This window comes from Symsagittifera roscoffensis, chromosome 2, assembly GCF_963678635.1.
Source record: "Symsagittifera roscoffensis chromosome 2, txSymRosc1.1, whole genome shotgun sequence".
Taxonomy (NCBI): domain Eukaryota; kingdom Metazoa; phylum Xenacoelomorpha; order Acoela; family Convolutidae; genus Symsagittifera; species Symsagittifera roscoffensis.
The window spans coordinates 48,599,898-48,625,798 of NC_087063.1; the positions used below are offsets into that span (position 1 = coordinate 48,599,898).

General features: G+C 33.8%; 1 protein-coding gene across 4 annotated transcripts in view; it reads left to right on the plus strand.

Annotated features, from left to right (window-relative positions):
• Positions 1 to 25,901, plus strand: part of LOC134839880 (uncharacterized) — a 121,619-nt gene that overhangs the window by 87,477 nt on the left and 8,241 nt on the right. The gene's annotated exons all lie outside the window — the stretch shown is intronic.

Below are 25,901 nucleotides of genomic sequence, written 5' to 3' on the forward strand. Positions count from 1 at the left end.
CTCGTCTTCTATATGCTCTATTAGCTCAAAGTTACGCACCGGTAATTTCTCCGTTTGCATGACGCCGCCATAGAGGTTATTTGCATCGATCATAAACCCGTAGGTGCTAGGTTGATCTGGGTTGAAGTCGGGGCATTCTTTGTTGTTGGCTTTGAAAAACCGACTATGGAACACGGATGCAGTACCACCTCGCATCATATTCTCGACCATTTCGAGATGCCTGCGGTCTGATAAAAGCTGAACATTCGAGTCTTTGCAGATACGTTTGAAGGCGTCTCCAGCTAAGTTTGAAGCACTAAAATGGTGCGCGCAGTCCAGACCATAAGTTTGGTGACTAATTTGTCGAAATTCTTCAAAGACGCAAGCAAGAAGGAGTGTATCACACTTGAGATACAAGTTGTGATAATCCTCCAAGTTTTGACATTTGAACACTCTAAAAACTTTCTTTGCATGTTCCAGATCCGCTTGTGAAACTGCAACTTTTCCTCCATTCAAAACATCGGACCAATTTTGCAAAGGAGGCAATTCTTTTTCTGCAAATTTTTCTCTTCCGGTCATGTACGAATAAGGGTAGAAACCTTTTTGTCGTATCAGACACCGTTGCTCCTCCGTCTCGTTTGCAAAATACTTGTTCAAAATTGACATTTTTTCCGCTGGTAGATTATCAACCAATTTTTGCAGGGAAGAATTCAAAAACTTGCATGAGTCAATAAATCTGAGGTATTCAAAAACTTTTTGCTCAGATCCGTTTTTCCTTTTTATAGTTTTAATTAGGACTCCAATGCTTAACGATATATATTTTTCGTCGGTGCTAGGTATAACACTCAATGTACTTGTTGGCTCGCATTCATGCAATGCGAGGCTAATGTGGTGAAGGTCATAGTTCTGGATGTTATGTCCAATGACTGGGGTGAAATTTACAGTTCGTCTTGCGAGGTTGCATTTTTCATGTGCCCATCCCAAAAATTTTCCAGAAAAATGGCAATGGTCAAGACATTTTTCGTGCTCATTGGTAAAATGTATACAGCAAATCCAACATGTTGATGTGTTTTCTTTGTTCAACGATTCTTGGCTTTCTAGAAATTGAGGAAACTGTCGCTTTTGATCATATATCTCTCTCGCTAATTGATGCAACTGATTGAGAAACTTTTTCATGCATTGATCAGAGCTGTCATAGTCAAAGAAGTAGGGCTGTGAATTTCCGTGTTCAATTACAGCCAATGAATACCCACAAGCTTCGTGTTTTTGTACAACTCGGGTAGATGATCGCGATGGATTATCAGGACAAGAATCTACAGGTTTCAGAAATGATTCAAAATCAAAATAAATCACAAGTGGTACAAACCACAAGGCCTGGAGGTTTTTGAACTCGTATCTGTTGGTACCTTTTTCTGCTGAAGGCATGACTACTAGAGCAGGTTAATGATCCTTACAACACTGGATGTGTTGCTCGTGAGTTTCATCACTCCAACTAATGTGAAAGCAGTTTCTACATAAACGTGCAATTGTGCGATACTTACACCCTTTGATTTCGCAGATGAACTTTAACAAATCGATTATAAGTACATAGTGATGCTTTGCAGGCTCATACAAGAGAAGCAGGTCCATGTCAAATATTTCAGTTTGGGTGCTGTTATCTTGGTTTGGTCGTTTTGATATATACATAGGCAACAAATCTCCCTTGTGGTACTGGAACACATTTACCCGCACGTCGTTAAGTTGTTCAAATTTTCCAATTGAAGCGAAACTCATGGGTGAATCAAAATTACCTTGGGCTTTGTGTGCACTTTCTGCAGTGTATGTATCAGGCTGTGTCCGCGCAGCTGCTGGGTTCGCTTTTTGTTGATCAGTTAGAAGTAGGTCAACACCATGCTTCAGACTATAAGCAGCGGTAAAGCAAAGTTCGAAGCAATTATTATCTTCGTGATTTCTAATGTTTATCAAATTCTGGGACATTCGAATTCGAAAAGGCAAGTCAATATAAGATGACCCACGGATTGGTGAAAACTTTGCAAGTTTAACAAAAACTTGAATTACGTGTTGCAAAACCCAACCGCTTCCATAAGATGCAAAAGTCTCCAAAACTGCTTGCATTTTTTCGACCATTTCAAAAAACTCATCATCTTCTAATCCTAAGCTCATCACAGGTTTCATATCAGAGTTTGCATAAATGTCAATCCGCTCGTCGTGCTCAGTTTTACTAGAATCATTTATTACTTTAGGTTTTACCAAACCTAAATTAGCGCTGAACTGAACTTTTCTAGGTCCTTCTGCAACTCGATCGATTATGAGACTTTGAATTTCATCTTTTTTCTCTTGCATAAATTGCAAAAGGTCAATCGGCTGATTTTCATCCATGGGTTGGTTTCCGCCGATCACATACGTTTCAAGAACACCGAAAAAAGCAGACTCACTTTTTTGAAGATTGGTGCCGTTGATTTCGTCTTCATCGACAGCATGCACATCACCGAGAGCAGCATTAGCAGCGGCACTTGTAGTGGCTAAATCAGCAGAGGCAGCTCTCATAACAGGAAGACCATGGGTTGCTAGTAAATGAGCTGATAAGTTTTTGGGCGAATGAAAACCCAAATGACAATAATCACAAACACCTCCAAGTTGACCATGAGTGTGAAGAATATGTTTTTGTAAATTTGAAAGCATTTGAGCCGTGAATGAACACTCATTGCATCGATAAACAATAAGTCCTTTTTCAACAAAATGTTTGTCACGCTCATGGCGACTTCTATTGCTCTTATTTGCATATTTCAGTGGACAAAAATTGCATTTGAACATTTTTAGAAATAAGTTAAGCTATTGATTTTAAGAAAGAAAAAGAATCAAGTGATCTCAAATTACACTCAGAAACAACAGTAAATGGGAAGCATAACTGTTCGTCTACCAATTGCAGAGAAAACGGTTTGTGTTTTGCGCGCGTAATTTTGAATTTGAATTAAAGTTCCCGCCAAAATTTGAATTAGATTTGAATTTCCCGCCATAACTGGCAAACTGAAATTCGATTGGACGAAACAGATAAATTGTTGTTTGAAACGTTAATAATTATTACAAACGATAGAAATTAATCTAAGCCAACCAAGTTTGGGCTAAATTTTAATCCAAAATGATTTTAGAGCCAAGAGAGAAAAGTTTTAATTTTATATTTTATCAATTCAAAATAAAAATTGATGAAAATTTCGAAATTGCGAATAAAAGTTGAGCATGTCACAACACATGATACATCCTAAATATCCCAGTTGTCATGGGGACAGAATATCCTATAAAAATGTCAAAATTAGTATCAAAAACAGTTGAAATGATGAATAAGTAAAGCAAAAACTGAAAAATGACAGGTTTTTAACTTTCCAGGCGCATTGCTATCAATGATGTCAATCACGGAGCGGTTGCACGGTCCATGTCATCATGAATTTGTCTCAATTGTCTTTCGATTTGAAAAAAAAGTCCGAAAAAATACTTTTCTGTAAAGAGAAATGAGTTTGTTGTTTTAGGGGGGATTAAGGGGATTAGCGTTTTTCTCGAAGACTATTGAAAAAACATCTACTCCCACAATCTCATTAGTCGTGCCCCTCAATGCACTTTCATAATAACACCACTTGCTCATAATAAAAAATTGCGTCTTCTGGTTGAAAGTCGCATTTTTTCGGAAAAATGAAAAAACGATGAGTCATCAATTAAAAAGTTTGATTTTTATTATTTTTCTCAAATATTTAGCATGATGATGAATACTTGTATTTTTTTCAATATGATCATTTTTGGAGACAACAGTATCAATGATCAAATGGTAACTCCAATTTGTAGAAAAAGAAAAAAATTAATGCTTTTTTTCCCTTTTTGTAATTAAAAAATCAAATTTTTAACTAAAAAACATTAAAAAAATAAGTATTTTTATCAAAAAGTTGGTTTAAAACATCTTTTATACTATTTTTCATTATGTTTAATTTGTATGATAACTATTTGGATAAACATATGGCAACATAAGTTTTCATCCAAAATTATTTTTTTCCAGTTTTTTTTTGACGTTAATTATCTTTTTTCAAAAGACGAAATTGATTTTTTTAATCTTGTTTTCTAAAAATTAGCATATATATGGATGCTTTTCAGTTTTTTCTCAAGATCACTAATGTAAATAAGAACTTCAATGTTAATATGTTAAATCCTAATTGTGGAAAAAATGAAAATTTTACGGATTTTTTTTTTGTTTTTAATTGAAAAAAAAAATAGTCAATTTATTAAAAATAAATGATTTTTTAAACTTCAATTTTTAAAGGCTTTTGAAATAAATTTTTAATCAGAACCCAATCGTGTGATAATTAATGAACAAATACAAGATACAAACTCAAACTCAATTTTAAAGTTAAATTATTATACACAATAAATACAAACAAAAATCAATAAAACTCAACCTCAGTTTCAAAGTTATATAAGGTCCAAATACTCCTGCGCTTTCTCTAGTGTTGTTAACTTCCTTTTTTTCTTTGGCGCTAGACAGAGAGAAGGGGTTAAGTTTTCCATGTGGTTGCTCACAGTAGCCTCAGGGGTACGCTTTGGAGTTGAGCAACCCGGTTCGTCAAGCCATGGTGATACTACAGGGGAAGGATCAGCTTTCGGGGTAACTACTGATGGTGATTCAATCTGTTCCATTCCCCATAAACGATCAAAAAATTCAATTTCTTCAAAGTATTCTAACTGGTTTTCACACATCGGAGTAACATCACAATCGTATTTATACAAAACTTTTTTTACTGGTTTTGATAAAGTTGAAATATCAACCTGAAGAGCAAGAGGCTCGTCAGGATCCGTATATTTACCAGAATTTGTAAGGTAACTCAAATACTTTATATTCAGTTCTTCGTCTTTCTTTGAAATTTTTAAGGAAAGTTTACTGAATAAATGTAAAAAATTTTTGGGAATCATAACGTGATGAGTACAAGTCCACTCATCAGACTTGAAACTTTTTTCTTCGTTAATTATTGCTACAAAATTACCGTGAACGGTTTCATAAAAAATGGTTCTTTCGTGATTGGAATATCCGGCAATAATATAACAAGGCATTTTTGAAGAAAATTTGGAAGAAAATGACAAACGTAACGCGGAGAGAAATGAAACTGAAATGAATTGTGAAAACGCCTCAAGAGATTAAAATAGGGATTGGTTCTTCTAAAATTAGAAATTTCAAGACCTCCTATGTAGTTTTTAATCAGTTTAATAAGGGAGGGCGTGTAAAATATTTATGTTACCTTGCGTGGTATTCTATGTTTATCTAAATTGCATTCATACAAATAGCTTGTATCAAAAATAACGTTTAAACATTGTGACCTTTAACACCCATTAAAAATTCTTATCAGTTGTACATGCACAAAATACTTATCCATGTGAACTAAATTGCAATCCAATATCTTTGCGATATAAAGTACATGTGTATATAAATTAAAATAGATACAACGCTTTCTTTTGCAGACATATACAATCAATCGGAACCATTCATTTCTTTCTATTCAGTTTTGAATCAAGTTACTTTGAAAATTTACTCGTTACAATGAATAAAACCAAAACAAGCACCACAGCAAATGCAGATAAAGATTTTGGCGATTGCTATTTCGATATTTCGGAAAACAGTAAAAGACTAGTGCGTGCTACATTGAAAACATATGACCAAACTGGAACTTATGTATTCCTGAAAGTTTTCAAAAAAGCAACTGAAGGCGCTGAATTTGAATGTGTACAAAGACTTTCCTTAAGCAGCGAAGAATTTTCAAAATTACTAAAGTCGGGAAAGTCAATCCGAGCGCAAACAAGTGAAATTTCTGATACTGTTGAAAACAAAGACAAACCACAATCTAACTGTAAACGAGCCAGGAAATCTCAACTTTCCTCAAACACAAACGATTTCAAGCACGACTCAAATTAATTTTCCTTTACAAAATGGCAGAAGCTATGTTCGAAGTTGTGTTACCTGATTATTTCAAAAAATTTCAACCAAATTTCAAATTTGTTATCACTGAAAAAACTCCTAATTTATCTACTTTTAAAAATTATGCTTTTGGAAGCCACTTCAAATCTGAATATTGCCCTTTTTCAGTCGAGAATGAAAAAAAAATTCATTACCATATATTGATTCAAGTAGATTCAGAGGAACAATTAAACCAATTTTTTCCTTCCCAAAAATGTTTCAGTGTTCCTTGTATTTTCACTTGCTTCAAATACTTAATTTCTCCTGCTAAAGATGTCAAAGGAAACGGTGAGTTATTTGACAAGCTTAAACTAGCTCTCACTTATTCAGCACAACCTGTTGCAGCCAATCTCGATTTGTTAGATTTCACTGCAATCAAAAAACGTTTACCCAATTTATTGCTTTCTGCAACATCATCTAACAAACAAACTTCACCAAATCAAAACGTTTGCAAGAAATCTCCGGCCGTTGGGGGACAGAAACGAATTGATAATACAGTTACGCCTGCTGCATCGTCGACTTCAAACAAATCCGTAAGAATTTCGACTTCAGTTTCAAAGAAACATACAGAAAGCAGACATGTTCAAACAGATGAGATGAATACAGAAACTTTGAAAAGATTTGAAAGTTTAATTAATGGACCCCATTCTGCCGCTTTTTGCAAAATAATGGATATTTTGACAAGTGGATATGGAAAACTTGATGTAGATACTGATGTGCTATTTGTGAAATTTATTGTTGAAGAGAAAGTTAAGTTTTAATTGATACATACTTTTCATTATTCCCTTTTTATTATATTGAGTTCAGTAAACATGATTTCAACTTTCGATTTAAAACTCATTCATGAAATTTTTATAGACTTAAAATCACAATATCCAGACAAATCAGTCAGATTTCAGTATTTTTTAGCCACTTGTTTGTATTTGGATGCTGATATTAATTTGGATTTTGTTTTGAAAAACAGACCATATGGTGGTTTAATTGGAATAGACAATTCGTCGCTCGACAAACACTTGAAACATTTCAAATTTCTTAGAATACATGCTATATTGCATGACGCAGCGGGATATTTGCAAGAAAAAAATCATACCGGTCCTGGGTACACTTATGTTTTGCCTTGTCCAATAAAAAACTGTTACCTGGGTCACGTGACAGGTATTGCGTTTTGCTTATTTCTTAAAGCATTCAAACCAAAGTTATTTCGTTTGTTGGAATGTTGAGTGAAAGTCATGTTAACCCAAAGAAAGAAAACTAAAAAATTGTTTTTCAATCATCTCATTATTTTAGATATTGAGGGATTTAAATGTGGCAAGAAACCTTTGATCATAAAGGAACTTTCCGTTTGCTCTGCTAATACAATTGATACAATTCATTTTCTGCCACCAGTCCAATTCAACAATTTATCAAAAGAAGAGAAAAAAGCGTACAATTGGGTATCTAAATTTCTACACGGGCTTCGTTGGGACGAAGGTGAATACCCTTACTCATACTTGGATCAAATTTTTGACAGCATTCGTTTGAGGAACCCAAATTCCCATTTTTTTGCTAAAGGTACACAAAAATCTGTTTTACTAGCTGAATACTTGAAATTACCCGTGACAAATTTGGAAGATTTTGGCTGCCCAAAGATTGAACAGTTATTGGGTCAAGAAAAACATATTTGCAAACGACATTCTCATTTACTTCCCTCACATCAATTATTAAAGCATTGTACCCGTAGAAAATCCAAAGTTTTTTTCGATTGGTGACAAAATGAACTGTCCAATGATGCAAACAACCTTATCTCCAAATTTGTTGGTTTACGCTTCAATGACTAATCAGAGTCCTGAAAACAATTCAACACCAAGAATTAAAGTTACTCTTACGCGGACAGGCATATTAGATTGTCGAGGAAAACCTCTCCTGCAAAAACTCGAACAAATTACACTGAACGATATCGAAATCGACAATTTACGGAAATTTTTTACAGTTCTTGACTACTTTCACCTGTACAATGTCCAGACTCCAGGAATTTCGCCAGTCAATTCCGTTGTTCAATCTCAACCTGGAAGGGCTGCAACCTCAGCTGGGAGAGAGAAGACAAATCCATTTGCATGACCATCAGCTTCCAGTTGAACTGAAAGAATTAGTCAAAACTGATAACGTTGAGGAAATACATTTAGTTCAAGCCACTATCAGAGTTGCTGCTCATTTTGTTGTAAAGTTCAAATCTAATTGTAACCATGACAAATTCACAAAATATGAGTTTTTCTTCATTGAACGAGGAGTTGATTTGCCTGTTGAACCGAAATGACGAATCACATACATATACCAAGTTTTGTGAATCATAATAAATATATTTATTGATTGTCTTCATTTTCTTTTGATCTTGTGTGATTACTAGTTGCTAACATGTCGTGTTTGAAAATTCAAAATTTCAAAAAAATATTTTTGCCAAAAGAAAACACACAAAATGTGAGTTTAACAGGTGAGAATTTACCAAAAGAGTTATTAGACGAAATAAGTACCGGAAACGTAGAAAAAATTGTTCGGATACTTCTGACAGACAAAAACATAGCAAGATATATAATAAAATACAAACCAAACGGCAATAGATCAGAGAGAAAAAAAGGCGATTGGTATGCAGTTGTAACTATCAACCTTGATACAAATAAGCAAAAAAGGTCTTCCAGTAAACATGGAAATTGAAGAAACCACCACTGTCGAGAACAATGATTGCGACTTTGTTGACATTGGTGTTGCCGAAAAGTCTTTATCTCACGAAAACAGATCTTGGAAATTTTGTAATTCTGTTTCTCTTCCGTCTGCAGAAGTTGTCTTTTTCACGCAAGTCTGTTTCATTTTCATTTTGCTCTCTTTATCTATTTCAAAATTGTCTTTTTACAATCTTAGTTGTGACGAGACTGCCATTTGGCTTTCAATACTATCCAGTACAGTTGGTTACATGTTACCCAATCCCAAGTTATAATAATGAATAAGATCATTTCAACAAAAGATCGTCTGTTTATGTCCGTTTCAGGTCCCTCGGGATCTGGCAAAACTGATTTAATTTTTCAAATGTTTCTCAAAGGTACATTCTATCCATCATATAACAAGATATTTTATTTTTATCTTCACGATCAACCCAAATACCGTTCCTTTGTTTCTCACAACAAATTTGATATTGAATTTATAAAATTGTCCAGCTTTGAAATTGTTAATAACTTACGGGATTGTATGATTGTCTTTGATGATACCTGTGAAGAAATTTTTAATGAAAAAGATTTTGTTAAATTAGCTACAGCAGGCCGACATAAAAACGTTCATGTTATTTATGTCAAGCACAATTTATTTCAGCAAAGTAAGCAATCACGTACAATAGATTTGAATACAACTCACTTAATTTTGTTCAAATCACCTCGAGACATTCAACAAATTGATTATTTAGGCAGACAGTTGAATAATGCAAAATTCCTCCGTCATGCGTATCAGTTGGCAACGAAAGAAGATTTCGGTCATCTGTTGATAGACTTGGATCCCAAAACTTCAGAATGTCTTCGTTATTCGTCAAACATAGTTCCACCATCACCAACCATTTTCTATTTACCATCCTCAAAAGCAGTTATCACATCTCTTGAAAATGAAAGAGAAAGAATTATGTATATTGAAGCAAATGCTCAATAGTCGCCATTGTAGATCAATTTTGACAGGAGCTGATTCAAATTTTATTAGATTTCTTTGCGATTGTTTTGTGAATGTTTTTCTGGGACATGTTCCAGCTAACAAAAGTTTCATCGAGAGTAAGAAAATACCATTTGGAAAAATTGTTGACCCTAAGTTTAGTATCCGAGAAAAACGAAAAGTTTTGGCAAACAATATTCCACTGGTTAAATCAATCGGAGAATCGTGTTACATTTACTTGAAAAACTAGAATCTCAGGCATGTATGCTGAAGAATTCATCCTCATTCCTCGAAAAACATATGCTCCAGATGAAAAAACTGCACCACAATCTCAAATCCTTCATAATCCATTAATTAACGACAAATCATCTCAACTCAATTACATACAACGATTTCGAGAACGAAATATCAGCCGTGACTCTCCACCACCATTAAACCCAACATCTCCTATTCCTTTAACCCCTAATAATGTAGTACCAAATCTGCACCGAAAAAGAAATTTATCTGCACTTACTAATTTCAGTGATGACGGTGATGATGAAGCAGAAAAAAATTTTGAATCAAACAATTCACTGCAGCAGACAAGTTCAAAGAGAACAGAAAAAAACGATGAAAAAAGGAATGGAAAAACCGCTGAAGTGTTTCGAAAGGTTATGGAATCCATTCAAGAGCTATTGGAAGCTAATAAATTGGAAAGGGCAAACATCGTGCTAAAGCAGTTGTTCAAAGTTGAATCCTTGACTTTAGACGTTGACGGATATGTTTTAATTCAAGGAAAACCAACACTCGTTAAAATTGAATCTTTTTTGTACGATACACAGCAAAACACAAAAAAACTTGAGGGTGTTTTTTATCCACAAATTTTGAAAGAACTGAATCTTGATCCTAGCTTAGTGTCCAACACTTATGCCAAACAGATTCTCCGCTCGCTTAAGAGCGAAGCAGCTAAGCCCTTCTCAACTTCTTCCTCCTTCGTCTCCGACGACAACCCGACAACTGAGTACTCGAAGAGATCAAAACCCTCCTCTTCGAAGACTCGATCGACAACTCTCAAACCCAGAACCAAGCAATCAGACAAAAGAAAAACCCAGAAAAAAGAATTTTTCCCCAACACCAACGACGACGATGACGACGATGATAAAAACTATGAAAGCAGTAAAGAATCGTTTGCGACGACGTCAACAAAAGAATGGAAATCCTACTATCAGTGAAGAAAAGAAACTCAAATTACTCTACACGAAAGGTCCAGCTGCATTTGGTAGCGTTAAAAATTTAACAAATGCTAGTCAACTCTCACCAAAAAAAGTTGAAAAATTTCTGAGATCTCAATCATCACATACAAAGTATGGATTGTTTCGTAAAACATATCCTCGGCTAAAAGTGATTGTTAACGATATCAACGAAATTTGGTCTCTTGACTTGGCTTATGTTGATAAATTGGCTAAATATAACCGAGGGGTACGATATTTGTTAGTTGCTGTCGATTGCCTCTCTCGCTACTTACGAGTGGAACCCCTGAAGACCAAATATGCTAAGGAAACAACCGAAGCTTTCAAAAAAATGATCAAAACAAAACAACCAAAAAAAGTTTGGGTTGACAAAGGCACCGAGTTTAAAGGAGAGTTCGAAAAGTTATGTACTAAACGAGAAATCATCAAATACAATACTCACAGTGAAAAAAAATCAGCGTTTGCCGAAAGAAACATTCGATCGCTGAAAAGTATTATGTACAAATACTTGGAGTTTGAATGGACTTACAGTTATATTGAAAAATTACAAAGTTTTGTTCAAACGATTAACTCACGCGTTAATAGAGTAACAAAATTGGCTCCAAACAAGGTCACAAGAAAACATGTACCTGCTTTAGTTTCATTAATTGCAAACAGTTCATCGAAGTTGGTACAGAAACCAAAATTTTATGTTGGTGACTATGTTCGAATAGCGAAGACTGACTTGCCTTTTAGAAAAGGTTACAAGCAGATTTTTACAGACGAAGTTTTTGAAATAGTTGCCATTCCTACTGTAAACCCTCCAACATACAGTCTCATTGATGCGGAAAAGGAAGAAATCAGCGGAAAATTTTATGAAAAAGAACTTAGTTTAATTGGAAACAAAGCTGATTATAACGAAAATGGGCAGTGATGAGTTTACTGTACATTTGATTTCAACAGCATCAATGGATTATTTCCCAGGCAACACTTTGGCCAGTTTTAGAAATTTTTGTAAAGAAGAAATAGCTTTAGACGAAGATTGGAGAGTTGCTCTCTCAGAAATAATTTTCCCCACAAAATTAAACAATGTTACTGATGAGGAATTTACGTACTTCAGAGCATCCGAAGTAGTAGCCAGTAAATCCAACGCTGGCAATCGGAATACAATTTCCAGACCCTACTATGGCGAAAAAGTTTTTATCAAATCAGGAGAGTACACTTTTATAGAACAATTGATTAATGAGATAAAAACAAAACTCAAAGACAAAATTCATTTTGATGCGAGTCCTCAAGAAATCACGAATAGCATGAGCATTTGGATGAACGCAAATGAAGGAATCTCATTCCCAAGTCCCCAAATACCCAGTCTGTTAGGCTACAATGCAAAGCTTGATGAGAACGGTGAATATCACATTGGTTACAAAATGATACCCTCCTTCGATGCATCTTATGAGGGAAACGAACTGTACGAATCTCATTTCCCATATGACTTATCAAGTGGGACAAGTCTAATTTTTGTCTATATTGACATTATTCAATACCAAACTGTTGGTGATGCAAAGGCCCCATTGTTACGCGTCATTGATTCAAATAGACGCATCAAAAACGGTAGTGCCTGCAGCATTGAACCTAATCATCGAAAAAACTTCACTAATTTAGACTACAAAAAATTATTCACTTCATCTGTACAATCAATATCGGTACAGTTGCGCACAGAAACTGGAAGACTAGTGCCCTTTGCAGGAACTGGTAAAGTTGTGTTGACTCTAAAATTCAAGCGTTTTGATTGAAAACCAATGGAACAATATTATGCAAAGCAAGCTTCACTTCCTCATTTCTCTGGACACTACCGACAACGCGGCAGTGGATTTGGCGCTTTGGCTGCTGGTATTGGTCGTGTTGCTATACCGTTTGCACGACGGGTTATTCTACCGGCAGCGAAAAAACTGGGCAGAGAACTTTTGATGAGTGCAGCGCCAGAACTAATTGATGTCGCTATGAAAAAGAAGTCTCCTAAACAAGCATTGAAAAACACTGTCACAAAAACTGCAAGAAAACAACTCGGTGGTGGTAGACGACGTCGTCGAAAGACACCAATGAATGGATTACGAAGAAGAAGGTCAGTAGGGGCTCGAAAAAGAAAAACAACCATTCGAAGAAAAACCAGACCAGTGAGAAGTCGAGCAGATTTTTTCTCAAACATAAAAAATGATCGCTAATTTGTTACCCAATGAAGCTACCCATAGCTCTCTAGATTTGTTTGAAAAACAACCTCTTTTGATTACTTTTGAAAACGCTTTTGATCAAAAAATTGGACCTGTTTATTCACCCAATGGACCAATGCTTGAATTTGAAATCACCGGTGACCGTAATAATTTTGTTGACCTGCAAAAAATTTATTTGGAAATACGATGCAAAGTAACGCAATCAAATGGAGCTGATCTGCGATACGACAACACTGATGCTACTGTGTCTGATTCACCGTTCCTCGTAAACAACTCCCTGTATTCCCTTTTCTCTGACTGTACCCTCTCTGCTAATGGACTCAAAATCTCAAATGCCAATAGTAATTTTGCGCATAAAAGCTTTATTGGAACAGAATTTTCTAACAGCAAAGGAGCCAAGGACTCATGGCTTAAGTGTCAGGGATATCGTTTTGAAAACAATCCCGCTGCAATCGATGCAGCTGATTTCACATCTCAACGAGAACTGGTCCGTGAATCGAGGGAAATTTGGTTCTATGGACCCGCTGGAGTTGATTTTTTCACATGTGACAAGCATTTGTTGAGCGGTGTTACCCTCAGACTTTCCTACAGACGTTCTCATGAAGACTTTCTCATTATATCGGAAGATGCTGCCAAGCATTACAAGCTGCAAATACTCGAAGCGAACCTATATGTTAGAAAAATGACTGTGACCGACCATGTGCTCTCTGCCATTGAATCAACTTTGCTCAAAACTCCTGCGAACTACCCATATCAAGAAGAAATTACAAAAACATTTCTTGCAACAGCTGGTCAGCGCAGCTGGCAACAGGAAGATATTTTTGCTCGTGAACCGGTGAGACAAATTATCATAGCATTGAACACAAATAATGCATTTCTAGGAACAAACCGAACGAATCCTTTTCATTATCAAAAATTTGGACTGGAGCAAGTTACTTTGAGACGAAATGGTTTACCAATAGCAAGTACACCAATCAGTACACAAGATCATAAGCGTCTCTTCTTCAACACACTATCAGCGCTGGGTTTGTTGCACTGCGGGCTGGGAATCACTCTGGATAACTACCAACAGCACTTTATTATGTGTTTTGATCTCACTAGCACACAGCAGGCAGCTCATGACTTCTTGCATCCAGAACTTACTAACTGCTCAGTTTCACTCGATCTTCAATTCTCAAACGCTTTGACAGCAAACCTGGAAATTTTTGTTTGGGGTATACGCTCATCCAATGTATTTATTACCTCCGACCGCAAAGTCACAAAGAACGTCCTTCCCATTTCGACAGTCTGAAAATGGATGAAATCCAGTTGCAGGACCTCATTCAGAATTGTAAACATCTGAAATATAAGTTTTTTGGAGTATTTGCAGCCGACAATTTTCCACCTCACATCCCAAACAACATCTTTATGATTGTGAACACTTCAAAATCAGATTCTCCGGGGACACATTGGATTGTGATATGCAACAGAAGAAATGTTTTATACTTCGCTGATCCTCTCGGTCTTCCTCTCTGGCAGTACACCAATCTGTATAAACGATTGAACGAGAATTTTCATCAAGTGACTGAATTGATGACAAACTTTCCCATGCAAGACTCAAACTCTACCATGTGCGGTTCTTTTTGTATTTATATTGCACATTTGATTTTTGATAAAAACTTTAATGGTGATGCTTCTGATTTTGTTTATATAACTGATCATGTTTTGAAACGTTTCCTAACTCACATGCGTACCCATTAACTAACCATTTAATATGGTTGATTTATACATTTTACAATTCAATTTTGAACAATACATTCTTTTAGTAATTGAAATTTTACCCAATTGTTAACTGAATAGCAGTAATTCGAGAAGTTAAGCTTTTTATCAAAGTGAGAAAAAAAGTACAAAATCGATCTATGGGGGGATATCACCATACCAGCTACTGTTGCCTCCTTTCAGTACAATTTCCGGACGGGTTTCGAAACGCCGCCTTTCGGCTGAGAGTCGAGCGCCATGCGTTTTCCTCTACTCGGACCCCAAGAAATTTTGTTCCACTTCAATTTTATAGTAACAAGTTAGGTACACGTCTTAGAAATGGTTGCAGCAAAATTAATGGGCACTTTTGGCTTTCATCAGTGTTCTCGTTTTTCAAGATCTTTAGCCACTTCAACCTTTTAGCTCTTTCAACCTTTCTATCAAATCAAAGTTTTTGTCATAGATTTCAGACGTTTATTTTTCAGTCTCCTGTAGACACGGAAAATGGAAATGTCAAAATTTTCAAGCCAATTTCATCATTTTAGAGTTTTCAGTGTTCCATAATTTTTCTTTGTTTTTACCTTCAATTGGCTGAACGAAATTTTTCATTCTTATTTTGGTCAAATTGATTATTAATTTTTGCCTAAATAGAGGTGGCGGCCGCCGCACTTGACGAATTTTGCTTTCTTCGAGATTCAGTAATAAAACATGCATTTTTGAAGGAAATCGTTCACCGCAGCCAACAGTTAAGCTACGCTGCCAAAATCTTGTGCTTTTCTATATACCATATAGTTTGGTCGCATATAATAGGTATATAACGTCATTTTACATGTAAACAAACCAATACCCCCAAACTTTAGAAGGGAAAACATGCACCGACCAAAACCTAATTCCATTCCCGTTTCCACAACGTTCAGTGGGAATACTCAATAATATACCGAAGTTTTACATGAGGACTATTAGGTATAAAATTATTTATGGTGACAATTAGGATTATTACATAGTGACCATTAGGTATAAAATTATATGTGGTGACAATTAGGATTATTACATGGTGACCATTGCTGATCATTTAATACATGGTGACCATTATGATTTATACCTAATGGTCATCCATGTATGACAACCCCCCCCCCCGATCCTAACGCACTATATGCATACTACTGACCTCAACAAATTTAGATTTAGCAAATTCAAAAAACACATAAGATCTAAGATCCAAACAAAAAACACAAAAACAATGAGAAATATTAAAAACTTACCTCCACGTTACAATAAGTCTAATCAATACCAAAGAATATTAAAGTTCACCCCAGGTCAGAATCCGAACAACGACCGAGCCTCTAATTAGTGAAACGAAAAAGCAGACTGCAACGACTACTTCTCTACAAGATTATCAATGCAGTATATTTTCATTCCCTGGTTTTTAAATAATTTACTTGTAGCAGTAAGATCCGTTTTTAAAGCCATATACTTCTCAAGAATGTATAAACAATAATATATGATATAACAACAACTGATAATAAGATACAAATGTTCATTTCTAACAAACTTGCAGTAACTTTAAATCTTTTGATAGTTTTAATTTAATTTAATCAAAAAACACAAAAATTAGCTAATAAACCATTTTAAAGTTAGTTTTATTAGATTCAAAAACGTTCCTTGCTTCTAAAGGATATCTTCATTTTCGCACAAACCAAGTTTTCGTGTTCTTTCATCTAAAACATACCCATAATGACTCAGAAAATAATATCATTTCAACTTAAAACTTTTAATCAACCCTTTCTAAAATTTATAGCCTTTTATTAAACCGAAACCTTAAAATTAAATATCGTTAAGGCTTATACTTGTTTGGTAACAACCTAAATTTTCTCTAAACCAGATCATCAAGGTTATCCTTGGATCTTTAATTTTAAACATAATTCTAAATTTTAATTTATCTGAAAACATTTGATCATCAAGGCTTTTCTTGGATCAATTAGGATAATTTTGGTCTACCCACTTCTTTTTAAAAATGTCAAATTCACTCTCCGAATTTTATCAACGACCAAAGACTGATAGAAATTGTTGAATAACTAACCGTTTTAACTAACAATTTTCCTATCTAGCAGTTTAGGAAAATAATAAACCTAACCCCTGGATTTTGAAAGCATCATTCTAACACTTATATTAAAAGATAATTTAGGAAACAAACAAACAAAAATACTCCGCAATTGTTTAATTAAAGACAAAAGATACGATCCTGTAATTACACTACTTGAAAATAATTTAGGATCCATCAGATCAAAAAAAAACAGACAAGAAAGAAGGCCTCAATCATAAAAGAAAAACAAATTTTTAATCAAAAACTCTCTAGAGTACCAAACGCAGTTTCGGAATGTGACTCAACTACATTACAAGAACTTCAAAGTCTTCGAGATTTAATCAACGATAAAAACAAACCAATAAACGACCAAAAACAGTTTTCGGAATCAGAATCCACAACAGCATCATCTATAAAAGGAAAATGCGTAAGAAAAAAAATCATATATCCGCAAACCAGTAATAGTTGGAAAAAACCGATAAGGCATATTGAAAGTTACACAATAACCGTAATCCCGAAGGAAAAATGATTCAATGCGATGAAAATTTTGACGATGGTTTTTGTCTTCTCTTTGCGCGTGTAAAAAAAAATGCTGAAGTAAAAATTAAAAGAAAAGTACTCGATCACTATTTAGCAGGCATCAGTAACATCAATTTACGGCATACTTGCTATCGAAAATCTACCACCACGATCATCAAATCAACCGCCACACCGAATACAAACAGATGATATACGTTATATTTCTCGAAATCTTTCACAGAATATATCAAGAATATTCAACATCAAATCTTACAAAAAAAACAATCTCAATTTTCAGGAATTATGTTTTTTTCCATCCTTATAGCTTTAGTTTTATATTAGAAACAAATGAAACAATCTACTTATCACCACCGCAAACATCTCGACACACAAAAGTCAGAGGAGAAATAAATCTTTTCTCACCATTTTTCAGACTAACTTCGTGGAACACTCACTGACAAGAAAAACAACAAATAAGAAAAACTGATCAAGGAGTAATCCTAGATTGATTCATTATAGTTTTTTTTCAACACAAAATAATTCTAATTTCATAAGCAAGAAAACCTTTCGAACACAAACAAACGACCAATCAATATTAGCAGACAAAACAAATAATGTATGGCAACCTCAATGGTGTCATTTACTGTTTTTTAGTAAGCTAAATGATATTTCAAGTGAAGCAATCGCTACTATTTCCGTACATAGAGATTATTTAGGAGTAAATGTACTCTTAAGTTTAACTGACACCCTTAAATATAATACAATTGTTAATGATAGAACAAGCAATAACAGCTTAATTTCAAATTTCATAAAAACACAAGAAACTCTTAACGGAACTATAAATTTAACACAACAAGATATCCAAACTCCATCACATTTTGTAAATGAAGAAATAGTTGAATCACTACCTACAACAACACAACAAAACTTTCCCCCATTCGCCCAAAACTTACGACACCATACAAAAAAAAATCCACGAATAACCATTCAATTAACAGTAAAACCATCTGTTGTTCCAAAGTATTCACAAATGGGTTATCAAACATAACGACCAACAACCAAGTCGCGACAATAAAACAAATAAAAGCATCCAAGCTGCAATAACTTTGCTAGTCATAACTATGAATTTTTCACAAATAGTAAAATAGGCAATCCAATAGCAAAATCACTTTCTCAAACACAAAATCAACTACAAGAACAATATAATTATACTAAAAAAAACAAAAACAAATAACATCTGATCTCAATCAGTATTTTTCAAAAATATAGGAAAAAATCCGACAGACGACACCAAAAATTACCCATTTTTTCAACAAATAAAAACCCAACTAGCAGGCAATTCACGAGAAGCCAACCACATTACTCTGATGATGAAGGTTACTTCTATCAAAATCAACAACAACATAATCATAATAACCAACGAAACAATCACTGAATTAATAAAGATCAAACAGATGATATTTTTCAACCAGATATGTTTGATTTTTATATGAACTCTCGACAATCACGGCAAACACAATAACAAAATTTTCCAAAGGCGAAGTCAGTTACAACCTAGTAATAACATATAATCACAAAACCATACAAATACTCAAGATTGTCAACCCGAGTCAATGAGTAACGAAAACCCATTACTTTATTACTTACAACAGCATGAAATCCCAAAAAATCAACTAACAAACTTTAAACAAATACCTAACACAACAAAATCACTAAAAATTACTATACATCTTTACCTTATGGATGGATCATCTTAAACATCCAATGAACCGCTCATGGTAATTACAGGAACAATTCTGTATTAAACTACTTAAAGGCTGTTACAGCAAATTTAATATTAAACATAAGCAAAGAACCTATAAACCTAAATCTACATCAAAATTGGATACATAGAAGTACAGCATTAACCCAAACCACACTCGAAGGCTCAGCTCAAAAACGGTTTACAGTTTTATCTATAGAAACTAATTCCGACGGGAAAAGATTTACACAAGAATTTTCAGAAGTTTTCGACTCTGAAAAAAATAAACAGCATCAAAGAACTTTTGGCAACAAAGTTCGTAGACTCCCAAACAAAACAATAAAACAATTCGCAGTAGGAATCGAAATTCTGGTTGGAAAAGCTTTTCTCCTAATACACATGATTGAAAAAACACCAAATGCAATAAAAAAGAGCATCACACCCATCATCAACCCGAGAATTCGATAAAGATTTCCGAAAACTAGTAGATGATTTAGAACAAGCTGAAATCATAATAATTTCAGAGGAAACTGAAAAATTAAAACTACATTACATAAGAAATGTCCAAACAACAACTTAACCTATCAATAATATCCAAGAATCTGACAACAAATTACTCAAATCTATAAGATCTATCAAAAAAATCAAAACTTCAAAAGCAAGACATCATTCAAAAAACTAATATCGTAGATATGGAATATGGACATCGCATCGCTAAATGCAGACGAAACAAAAGGACAATTTAAATAGACCACCAAAACACAAAGTATCAAGCAAATCTTTTTATTAATACATGGAAAAAGATCAGAATTTAACAAATAAAAAAATCAAAGTAACAACAGCTCAGGGAAACCACTCCCAATAGCTATATTACAAACAGATTACAATCCCTCCACTAAAATAGTTATTGCGAAAGACCACCAGGTCGACAAAATTCACAAAAATATTCACAAAACTGATTTAGTAAATCAAATACTCAAAACAATCAGTATCGAACTATTTACTCTGGATCAAACTTTAATAGAAGTAATTACTCAAACTATAGAAGAAAGTGTTCAAATTCCAACCTTCGGAATAGATACTATTCCAATAACCGTTCAAGAATTTCTTCAAAAACCCGATATCAAATTCATTCAAATAATCGCAATAGAACTTAATCAGATAATAGATCACAAAAGTATTCTAACATTAGAACATACAATAATTACTAAATTAAAAGCTCCCATGATAATTCTAGAACTAGAAATAACAACTGTCAAACAGATCAGGAAATTATTCTCAGTCACCGCATTGAAATAATAATATTTTTTTTTCATCAAGCAAAACCAAAACTAGAGAAGAGGTACAGCGAAACATCATAGACAAATCAACCAAGTACAATCTACGAATGAAACAATCCAGATGCTCCAGGTTTTTGGCAATACAGAACTTCAGAATTACAACTAAACCACAGCACTGTGAAAGCACAGATGACGAAAGCTATTCAGAAAAAAAAACACTCATTTTTTAACATGCATACATTAGAACATGAATATGAAACACCATTTGAATCGAATCGAATCCAACCACCATCAAGTAAAACTAAAATTTAAGAGTTTCTTGGAATGATAAATTTCTTAAGCAAATAACTTTAGATGCAATTACATCTCAGACTATTTTATAACAATCTTGTACAACAAAATAGCTTTGAACGAACTTTAGAACATCAAAAACGCTTCAATGAAACTCAAACCTTTCTCAAAGAACAAATTTTCAACACTAATCCAGACACATTTTTCGACACAGTTTAGGAATTAGCGCAGCAATTTTAAAATTACATCAAGGCACAAACAAAATGAACCTTATATCAGCAAATTCAAGATTTTTTACACAAGCAGAACTCGGACTCTCTAAACTTATGAGAGAATGTACAGCCATCAGATATACAGTAACAGAATATGAATTCTTACTTCATCAATCAAGATATCCACAGTTTTATTTACAGATTATAAGCCTATAGTTTTTCTTTTCGCACAGAAATATAATCCAAACCATAGATAGTTTAGATTTCAACTTATAGTAATAAAATTCCCAAATCTGTATATAGTTTGGACAGCAGGCAAGTATCTTGCTTTGCCAGATACACTTAGTCGAAATACAGTACCTGAACTATCTACACGAAAAAAAACTGTAGAAATACCAAAAACTATAAAACTCTTCCTCACAAAAGATAAAACATCACCACGATTAGAATCGAAGTACGCAGTAAAAACTGACTTCAATAGTAAACAAATAAATACCTCAGAAAATTTTTCATTATATCTAGGTTGCTGGAACAACCACTATGAAGTAGATGTATTGGGTAAAAACACGTTTAAGCCAATACCACTTTCAAAAAGATAAAATTATTACACAACTGAAATCATATCAACAAAAACAAAACGAAATAAACCATTACCATTTCATTAATAGAAGAAGAAGAACTCACTATTATGATAAGTTTTTCAGGCCGTGTCAAAAATGCACAATCATTCAAATGTTTAAATTACAAAATCCTTGAGATAGTATCCTTCTATTCGAGAACAAAATTCAAAACAATTTTCTCCCTAACACAAAAAAATTAACATTTCAGTTATTACAACTTAAATCCTGGCACAATTATAAAACAAAACTCATTAAAGCCGATGCCACAATATTCGGGAATGAAACATTACTCCAAATTTTAACAACACAACAACAAATGAAAACACTAAAACTTTAAAATAACAACATCAAGACTCGAAAGTACCCTGTCTACCATTAGGCTTAATATTAATCGCATCTCCTATTTCACATTCGTTGATTACAAAAGGACATTTAGGATCAGAAAAAATATATTTGAATTTCACTTGAAATTTTTTTTCCAATTTGGTAAAAGTACTTGGTAATGATTGCATTACAAGTCAACTGAAAAAAAAAGTTTTCATCACCAAAACAATAAGCAGAAAAACAAGTTTTTAGAAGACAAAGGTTTTATTTCAATCACAGAATCTCAATCGATACCAAAGGTGCTATATCCCCCTCCTCAGAAGGAAATTTGTATGTAATGGTAATTGTAGATGCATTCACACACTATGTTGTACTCAACCCTGTTGTTACGCTTATAATGCTTACACAACACTGTATGAACACTGGATAGCAAAATTTGGACTACATGAAATCATTGTCGCAGATAACGGATTAAAATTCATACTCAACGAAATCATTGTTTATGTCACCTTTAGAATACTAAACATAAGCCAAGCACCTCACTTGCTCCACGGACAAACGGACTAGTTGAAAGCGTGAACCGCTCCCTAAAGGAACATCTACTATGTATAACAAATAGAAACGATAAAAAATATGCTGAAAGATCAACAAACGTAAAAATATTTCCGTTGGCATATAAATCTCAGATCACCAAAACAATTGGACTATCACCGTATGAAATGGTTTTTAATCAAAAACTACGCAAACCTATCATGTTCCCAGCGAGCTCTTCAAAAAAAAACACAATATTACTGTCAACCCATTGAAGGTTCAATTTGTCAAAACCAACACTCCAGACTCATGATGAAGATCATTTCACCATCCACAAATTTTAAGGTTAGTCCCTGGAACCCTAAAAAATGGATTATGAATAGAGTTAAAAAACTGCAAGCTATATACAAGAAAATCGCAAAGAAACTGCTAAAAAGACAAAATTTTCAGTCTTAAATGAATTCACGTTTTACAACAGCATCGAACCTAACAATAGTAACATTTGTATTAATTCCAAACTTTACAATCCAAAATGGAAATTCAAAAAACCTACAACCTGTCCCAAAAAGACCACATCAAATTTTTGAACAACATAGAGACGTCACAGATAAGCTTAATGATCACAACAAAAAAGAAATTGTCCAGCATAGAAACAATCTTTTACCATTATACTCAAAAAATTACGCCCTTCGTGAATTAAGTCAATTGTTCTCCTTTACAGGACTACACATTGTCTACAAAATAACAGACACTAATGATCAACCGGAAACAACACACTTCAATCAATTACAACAACCAAACGATATATCTCAAAATATAAAATCAGTAAAAAACATCCAAAACCAACAATTGAAAAACAAAGAATCAATCGTAAACTACAAAAAAATCCAAATATACGAAACGTAAGGAAAATTCACAATAATGCTAATCATCTCGCTTTAGAGAATAAGCAAGAAAACTTTAGAAAACTTTTATTCCACAATCTTAAATATTAAAAAAGGAGAACTTCAGAAACCCTCTGATTAATTAACAACATCAATAACACTTTTAGTAAAAAATAACGGAAATTGTTTTTCACAAATATTCATTTTCTCTCTCGAAAGAACTGGTTCAAAATCAGCCAATCAATATGATTTGATATCTTTTTTTTTGTAAACTCACTCACTAAAATTAGCCGATTTATCTCCATTTTGAACTAGATCTTTAACTATAACTGAAAGACCTTCAGAACGAAAATAAGCCTCACCCTCCTCTTTGACAACTTGAAAAATTCCGTATAAAATTGAGAACCCTAGTCTATCAGTGAATATAAAAATCAGTAATATTGTCTGAATTTATATCTCGAATTTAAACTAAGTAAAATATTAAGTAAGCCTAAAGACAAACTTCAATCTGATCAGTTAGCACAAAGACATTCTGCCTCCCAAAATACCTAATCATCCCACAAATAAAAACAAGAATTAGAAAGCTAATACGTAAATACCCTTTACCAAAACTTCTAAACCCAACTCACTTGTTTTAAATAAAAAAAAACAATCACACCCCATTTGATTTCAACTTCGAAAAAAAAATAAGACTTCCCTATACCAAAACTTCTAAACCCAACTCACTTGTTTTAAATCAAAAAATAATCACACCCCAATTAATTTCAACTCCGAAAAAAATATTAGTTTGGCAAAACAAATCGTATTTCAAAGGCTTCTTTCCAACTCAGTTACACAAACTAAAAGAGTCATTTTAACTTTTTTTTTCAATCTTTTGAACACTTTCTAAACTTTGTGTTTTTCCATGACTGATTTTTTAGAACTTGAACTTCTCATTTTTCTTATCTTTTGTAGCAATTTTTATCTTTCTTATCTTTCTGTTCTTTTTCCATAAATTTTTCAAAAGTTACTAAGTAGAAGTGACATCTTTTTTCTTTTCTTAATTTTTCTCAACTTTCTATCTTCTCTAACTTTGATACATTATAAATGCTTAAAGAAAGCATTAATTGATTTTGTAGTGGCAACAGTTTTAATGATCAATTTTGCAGAAAAAAAATCTGAAGAACACAAAATTAATTAAAACAAAAACGTAAGGTTCAAATTGATAATCCGAACGCTATGAAGGATTCCCCACCAAACAATCTACCCCAAGATCTCCCAAAAAAACCTAGATCTAGTCAAAGAAATCTACCTCAATCTTTCACTCGTATCTCATATGTAGAAAATCCCTACACCTTTGAAGAAAGACACGCACCATTATCCGAAACATTACTACCAGCCATTCGTCAAGCACCCCTAAGTGAACTACAGTACGAACCAACATATACTGTTTGCCCTCATTACAACAAGACCTTAATAGAACAAGTCTTCTAAGTCAAAACCAAAATTTAATAAATACAATCAACAGACAAATTATTCACCCCCGACGCAATAAAAACTTAAAAATGACAAGATTTCAATTGAGTATTTCTTCATCGCCACATCATCGACCCTTCTAGATCTTTCTCATAGCACAATACAAAGCACCCTTCCACCGTTTGAAAACTTTTCAAAAAATTCAAAGACACCAAATATTCCATCCGACTATTTAGGTTGAACACCTACTTCTGAACAAATTCGTGAAAATCCTTTTATTCCCCCACATTTTCGCAAACATTCCACATTGGATGAGCCCAACATTTTCTCAAGGCGAATCCAACCTTGTAAGTGACCCAACAGAACTTTTCTCAGATACTTCCTTATCACTACCAGAAAAATTATCACTTCCATCATCACCTTCAATCACAGCCTAAACACCATCAAATATTTTACCCACAAACTTCCCAAGTCACCTAGACGACAGATATCGTAAGCTACAAAGTACTGATACTTCTTTACGCTTAGATTGCATACTTTATAGCATCCCCTCCTCTTTTGGCCAACGTCTCGATAGCAACAGACTCCATAATTGGGCACTAAACAGATTACAGTACAGATAAGACATTCAGAAAGAAATTCAAGATTATAAAATTCAAATCGTTCCCTAAGAAAACTTAATTCTTAAATTTGAAATCACAATAAAACTAAGAGAGTTAGTACATGATCTATTACCACTGTCATCACCAGACATCACAGCTCAATCTTTACCCCCTCCATTCATCACAACAAAATTTATATATGAATACGATAGATATACAAAAAAAACCATAGATTATCTAACATTGTATAACCTGATTTCAGGAGTATCGTACACATAAATAATTTGATAAGTTTTTCAATAAAAACTGTTTCTCTTTTAGTACAACTCGAACCCATAAATCATATAAACCCTTCCCCCGAACAGGGCTACAAAACATCCTTGTCACAAATTATGATTGTGAAGATAATCAACACAAGACACTACAAAAATATGGAATTAGTCAGGTCATACCATGCGAGTCCGAACCGCAAGACATAGAATCAAGAACCGTAGTAGCTATACTTTACTCAAAAGCCTGAGCTACAACTTTAACAAGATATAAGTTCACAGAAAAAAAAGC